Source organism: Salmo salar, chromosome 06 (assembly GCF_965601325.2).
Source record: "Salmo salar chromosome 06, fSalSal1, whole genome shotgun sequence".
NCBI classification, from domain to species: Eukaryota; Metazoa; Chordata; class Actinopteri; order Salmoniformes; family Salmonidae; genus Salmo; species Salmo salar.
In genome coordinates this window covers 23,871,753-23,879,045 of record NC_138296.1, presented here as the reverse complement: position 1 = coordinate 23,879,045, position 7,293 = coordinate 23,871,753, and the positions used below count along the sequence as shown (strand labels likewise).

The following is a 7,293-nucleotide window of genomic DNA, read 5'->3' as shown; positions in this document are numbered from 1 at the left end:
GAAAATAACCTCACACTCAATGTCAACAAAACAAAGGAGATGATCGTGGACTTCAGGAAACAGCAGATGGAGCAGCCCCCTATCCACATAGGATACAGTAGTGGGACAGTAGTGGAGAAGGTGGGAAGTTAAGTTCCTCGGCGTACACATCACGGACAAACTGAAATGGTCCACCCACACAGACAGCATGGTGAAGGAGGCGCAGCAGCGCCTCTTCAACCTCAGGAAGTTGAAGAAATTCAGCTTGTCAACAAAAACACACTAACTTTTACAGATGCACAATTGAGAGCATCCTGTTGGGCTGTATCACCGCCTGGTACGGCAACTGCTCCGCCCACAACCGCAAGGCTCTCCAGATGGTAGTGAGGTCTGCACAACGCATCACCGGTGGCAAACTACCTGCCCTCCAGGACACCTACAACACCCGATGTCACAGGAAGGCCAAAAAGATCATCAAGGACAACAACCACCCGAGCCACAGCATGTTCACCCCGTTATCATCCAGAAGGAGAGGTCAGTACAGGTGCATCAAAGCGGGGACCGAGAGACTGAAAAACAGCTTCTATCTCAAGGCCATCAGACTGTTAAACGGCCGTCACTAACATTGACGGGCTGCTGCCAACATACTGACTGAACTCTAGCCACTTTAATAATGGAAAAATGTATATAATAAATGTATCACTAGCCACTTTAAACAATGTCACTTTATATAATGTTTACATACCCTACATTACTCATCCATCATCATTACTCCTATTCCCCAGGCACTCTTTTGATGACTTCTGTAACCGTAATAGCCTTGTTTCATGCATGTTACCATTAGAAGCCTCCTCCCTAAGTTTGCTTTATTCACTGCTTTAGCACTCTGCCAACCCGGATGTCCTAGCCGTGTCTGGATCCTGGCTTAGCAAGACCACCAAAAACTCTGAAATCTCCATCCCTAACTACAACATTTTCAGACAAGATAGAATAGCCAAAGGGGGTGGTGTTGCAATCTACTGCAGCGATAGCCTGCAGAGTTCTGTCCTACTATCCAGGTCTGTACCCAAACAATTTGAACTTCTACTTTTAAAAATCCACCTCTCTAAAAACAAGTCTCTCACCGTTGCCGCCTGCTATAGACCACCCTCTGCCCCCAGCTGTGCTCTGGACACCATATGTGAACTGATTGCCCCCCATCTATCTTCAGAGCTCGTGCTGCTAGGTGACCTAAACTGGGACATGCCTAACACCCCAGCCATCCTACAATCTAAGCTTGATGCCCTCAATCCCACACAAATGATCAATGAACCTACCAGGTACCACCCCAAAGCCGTAAACACGGGCACACTTATAGATATCATCCTAACCAACTTGCCCTCTAAATACACCTCTGCTGTTTTCAACCAAGAGCTCAGCGATCACTGCCTCATTGCCTGCATCCGTAATGGGTCAGCAGTCAAATGACCTTCACTCATCACTGTCAAACGCTCCCTGAAACACTTCAGCGAGCAGGCCTTTCTAGTTGACCTGGCCCGGGTATCCTGGAAGGATATTGTCACGACTTCTACCGAAGGTGGCTCCTCTCCCTGTTCGGGTGGCGCTCGGCGGTCGTCGTCGCCGGTCTACTAGCTACCACCGATCCTTTTTCCCTTTTCGTTTGGTTTTGTCTGTCTTTTGTTGCACCTGTTTTGAGTTGGGGGTTTTGAGTGGGGTATTTAGTCTCGCTTGTCTAGGATGGGTTCGTACGTGATTGTTTGTTGTTACCTGTTGTGGGTTTTGTGGTTGCGTTTACTTTTCTTTGTCTATTGTGGGCTTGCGTTTCTCTCTGGACTGCGTCCCGGCCCTTTTTGGGGTGGACTATTTTTGCCTGGTTTGTTTTATGCCTGTTCATGGTGTTTTTGGACTCTGGAATAAACACGCTCTGCAAGTGCACTTTTGGTCTCCTGCGCCTGACTTCTCCCCCTCCCCACCACTCCTAGAGAGCAATGACAGATATTGACCTCATCCCGTCAGTAGAGGATGCCTGGTTATTTTTTTTTTTAAATGCCTTCCTCACCATCTTAAATAAGCATGCCCCATTCAAGAAATTTAGAACCAGGAACAGATATAGCCCTTGGTTCTCTCCAGACCTGACTGCCCTTAACCAACACAAAAACATCCTGTGGCGTTCTGCATTAGCATCGAACAGCCCCCGTGATATGCAACTTTTCAGGGAAGTTAGAAACCAATATACACAGGCAGTTAGAAAAGCCAAGGCTAGCTTTTTCAGGCAGAAATGTACTTCCTGCAACACAAACTCAAAAAAGTTCTGGGACACTAAAGTCCTTGGAGAATAAGAGCACCTCCTCCCAGCTGCCCACTGCACTGAGGATAGGAAACTCTGTCACCACCGACAAATCCACTATAATTGAGAATTTCAATAAGCATTTCTCTACGGCTGGCCATGCTTTCCACCTGGCTACCCCTACCCCGGTCAACAGCACTGCCCCCCCCCCCCCCCCACAGCAACTCGCCAAATCCAGGCAGCTGATGTTCTGAAAGAGCTGCAAAATCTGGACCCCTACAAATCAGCGGGGCTAGACAATCTGGACCCTTTCTTTCTAAAATGATCTGCCGAAATTGTTGCAACCCCTATTACTAGCCTGTTCAACCTCTATTTCGTGTCGTCTGAGATTCCCAAAGATTGGAAAGCAGCTGCTGTCATCCCCCTCTTCAAAGGGGGGGACACTCTTGACCCAAACTGATACAGACCTATATCTATCCTACCCTGCCTTTCTAAAGTCTTCGAAAGCCAAGTCAACAAACAGATTACCGACCATTTCGAATCCCAACGCACCTTCTCCGCTATGCAATCTGGTTTCAGAGCTGGTCACGGGTGCACCTCGGCCACGCTCAAGGTCCTAAACGATATCTTAACCACCATCGATAAGAAACAATACTGTGCAGCCGTATTCCTTGACCTGGCCAAGGATTTCGACTCTGTCATTCACCACATCCTCATCGGCAGACTCAATAGCCTTGGTTTCTCAAATGATTGCCTCGCCTGGTTCACCAACTACTTCTCTGATAGAGTTCAGTGTGTCAAATCGGAGGGCCTGTTGTCCGGGCCTCTGGCAGTCTCTATGGTGGTGCCACATGGTTCAATTCTTGGGCCGACTCTTTTCTCTGTATACATCAATGATGATGCTGCTGGTGAGTCTCTGATCCACCTCTACGCAGACGACACCATTCTGTATACTTCTGGCCCTTCTTTGGACACTGTGTTAACTACCCTCCAGACGAGCAATGCCATACAACTCTCCTTCCGTGGCCTCCAACTGCTCTTAAATGCAAGTAAAACTAAATGCATGCTCTTCAACCGACCGCTGCCTGCACCTGCCCGCCCGTCCAGCGTCACTACTCTGGACGGTTCTGACTTAGAATATGTGGACAACTACAAATACCTAGGTGTCTGGTTAGACTGTAAACTCTCCTTCCAGACTCACATCAAACATCTCCAATCCAAAGTTAAATCTAGAATTGGCTTCCTATTTCGCAACAAAGCATCCTTCACTCATGCTGCCAAACATACCCTCGTAAAACTGACCATCCTACCGATCCTCGACTTCGGCGATATCATTTACAAAATAGCCTCCAATAACCTACTCAATAAATTGGATGCATTCTAGCACAGTGCCATCCGTTTTGTCACCAAAGCCCCATATACTACCCACCACTGCGACCTGTACGCTCTCGTTGGCTGGCCCTTGCTTCATACTCGTCACCAAACCCACTGGCTCCAGGTCATCTACAAGACCCTGCTAGGTAAAGTTCCCCCTTATCTCAGCTCGCTGGTCACCATAGCAGCACCCACCTGTAGCACGCGCTCCAGCAGGTATATCTCTGGTCACCCCCAAAGCCAATTCCTCCTTCGGCCGCCTCTCCTTCCAGTTCTCTGCTGCCAATGACTGGAACGAACTACAAAAATCTCTGAAACTGGAAACACTTATCTCCCTCACTAGCTTTAAGCACCAGCTGTCAGAGCAGCTCACAGATTTCTGCACCTGTACATAGCCCATCTATAATTTATCCCAAACAACTACCTCTTCCCCTACTGTATTTATTTATTTTGTTCCTTTGCAGACCATCATTTCTATTTCTACTTTGCACCTTCTTCCACTGCAAATCTACTATTCCAGTGTTTTACTTGGTATGTTGTATTTACTTCGCCACCATGGCCTTTTTTACCTTTACCTCCCTTTTCTCACCTCATTTGCTCACTTTGTATATAGACTTATATAGACTTACAATATTATTGACTGTATGTTTGTTTTACTCCATGTGTAACTGTGTTGTGTGTGTCAAACTGCTTTGCTTTATCTTGGCCAGGTCGCATGAGAACTTGTTCTCAACTTGCCTACCTGGTTAAATAATGGTGAAATAAATAAATCTCATATGTATATACTGTACTCTATACCATCTTGCCTATGCCGTTCGGGAATCGCTCATTCATATATTTTTATGTACATATTCTTATTCATTCCTTTATACTTGTATGTATAAGGTAGTTGTGAAATTGTTAGGTTAGATTACTTGTTAGATATTACTGCATGGTCGGAACTAGAAGCACAAGCGTTTCGCTACACTCGCATTAACATCTGCTAACCATGTGTATGTGACAAATAAAATATGATTAAGCAAACAGTTTACAGCCTTCCACACCAGTCTTTCATCGATTTAGACCCATTCCACCAAATCGTAAAATCCGCCCCAGCCAGTGTTTACGCTTGTTTTGATCAATGAAATGTGAAGTGGAAACAAACCGTATGTAACAGCGATCATAGAGAGGGGACCAAAGCGCAGCGTGTTGAGTGCTCATGATGATAATTTATATTAACTCAAAACACTGAAGCAAAACAACAAAGACAAAAAACCGCCAACGCACAGTTCTGTCAGGTACAGAGACTAAACAGAAAACAACTGCCCACAAACACAGGTGAAAAAAAAAAAACTTACTTAAGTGTGATCTCCAATTAGAGACAACGAGGACCAGCTGCCTCTAATTGGAGATCAGCCCAAAAAAAAACAACATAGAAATAGAAAAACTAGAACTTAAACATAGAAATACAAAACATAAAAAAACACAAAACACCCCCGTCACGCCCTGACCTACTCTACCATAGAAAATCACATCTTACTATGGTCAGGACGTGACACTGTAAGGAAACTGTCATGTTTGTATTAGCACTTTTAGCATTGACACTCCATTAACTATCATTAGGCCTAACACTTGTCCCTATCACTGACCTAAACCCTTCTCTCAGAGAGCTACTGTGTATGCAGGCTATTACTCCAACCCTGTTGTGTTACTCACTCAAGGTCCTGACCAGCAGCTAATTAGTAGAATCAGGTGTGCTGGAAAACCTACAGGAGGTAGCTCTCCAGGAGGAGGTCTGCTTTACAGAACTCTAGTAGTGAGGTCATCTCCTCTGACTCATTTGTGATGTGAAGTCTGAGTCATCACTTATTAACTGGGTCTTGTTTTTCTCCGTAGGCGGGACGGCCAAGGGTACACTGTGCGGAGAACCGTCCGCTCCCCTTAGACGGTGCCAGCAGCCGCTCCTCTTCCCCAAAAACAATGAGACAGACGAGGTCATCACCTCCATCAACGTTCCTTTAGGGGTAAGGGTGAGGGGTCACTGACATTGACATATGTCGGCCATTGTTTTATTCATAGATGTAATGTGTGGGCTTTCCACTGGTAAGATGCTTTCCTTGGTTTCTACAAGTCTGCTGTCATGGATGGTTTTCAGTGATTCTTAGTCCTGTGTTTTTGAACGGACTTAAATGCCATTGATGTAGTAAAATGACTCAGCCAAAATAAAGTAAAATGCTGACTGTTATTTTTCTCCATCTGGCAGGTTGAGGAGTGCCAGCAGGCAAACAATGGTAAGTATCTCTGGTTCCATTTCGAATGTCAGTATTTTAATATATTATATTTATGTACAGTACCAGTCAAAAGTTTGGACACCTACTCATTCAAGGGTTTTTCTTTATTTTAACTATTTTCTACATTGTATAATAATAGTGCTCACATCAAAACTGAAATAACACATATGGAATCATGTAGTAACCAAAAAAGTGTTAAATAAATCAAAATATATTTCATATTTGAGATTCTTCAAAGTAGCCACCCTTTACCTTGATGACAGCTTTACACACTCTTGGCATTCTCTCAACCAGCTTCATGAATGCATTTTAATTCATTTGTGGAATTTCTTTCCTTCTTAATGTGTTTGAGCCAATTAGTTGTGTTGTGACAAGGTAGGGGTGTTATACAGAAGATAGCCCTATTTGGTAAAATACGAAGTCCATATTATGGCAAGAACAGCTCAAATAAGCAAAGAGAAACGACAGTCCATCATTACTTTATGACATGAAGGTTAGTCAATCTGGAACTTTTTAAGAACTTTGAACGTTTCTTTAAGTGCGGTTGCAAAATCCATCAAGCGCTATGATGAAACTGGCTCTCATGAGGACCGTCACAGAAAAGGAAGACCTCAGAGTTACCTCTGAAAAGCATTCCAGGCAAAGGGTGGCTACTTTGATTTGTTTAACACTTTGTTTTGGTTACTACATGATTTCATATGTGTTATTTCATAATTTTGATGTCTTCACTATTATTCTACAATGCAGAAAATAGTAAAAATAAAGAAACCCTTGAATGAGTGTCCAAACCTTTGACTGGTACTGTAGGTTAGATAAAATAATTTTGTTTCTAATGATGAATCTCATTGAAGTCTTTTGAAGAGACACCACTTAAAAGATGTCCCTAACAGACTGGAAGGAAAGATTCCACATTCCTCGTTCTCTCACAGCTGTCTGTAAACAGCAGTGCATGACTCCCATTAGTTACGAATGGCCACAATGAATGGCATCATGGTCGACCGTGGCAGCTCTGATGATTCCGCCCTTCCCGCCTTTTTTAAAAGGGGTAATTTCTCTCCCTTTGTTTTGTCACACCTGGGAAGCTCTTTTGCCAATATGTGGGCCAAAGATCAGTTAGGCTGCCTGTGTAAACGCAGCCTCAGCCGTGTATCATATGGATCAGATCTCTGATCAGTGGGCCAGGTAGTGATGACCGTGATAGTGTCGTCTCCTCTGTGTTGTGTGGTAAAGTAGACTGCCCTGAGGAACCTGAAGAGAAGGAGCACCACAGCCCTCTGCCCCCTCGGGATCCACTGCCAACGCAGCTGCCCCCCCCCCCCCCTTTTGTCTCATTCTCCCCTTGTTGTAAATGGTAAAAAAAGAAAAGTATTTAAAAAAGATTTG

The 7,293-nt window shown here is 44.5% G+C and overlaps 1 long non-coding RNA gene across 1 annotated transcript; it reads left to right on the top strand.

The window, feature by feature from the left end:
• The first annotated feature begins 5,509 nt into the window (after positions 1-5,509).
• Positions 5,510-7,174, top strand: LOC106606637 (uncharacterized). The gene is made up of 3 exons (XR_001329093.2): positions 5,510-5,643; positions 5,883-5,910; positions 7,144-7,174. It is a non-coding gene; the product is annotated as an uncharacterized LOC106606637 (long non-coding RNA).
• The last annotated feature ends 119 nt before the right edge of the window (positions 7,175-7,293 follow it).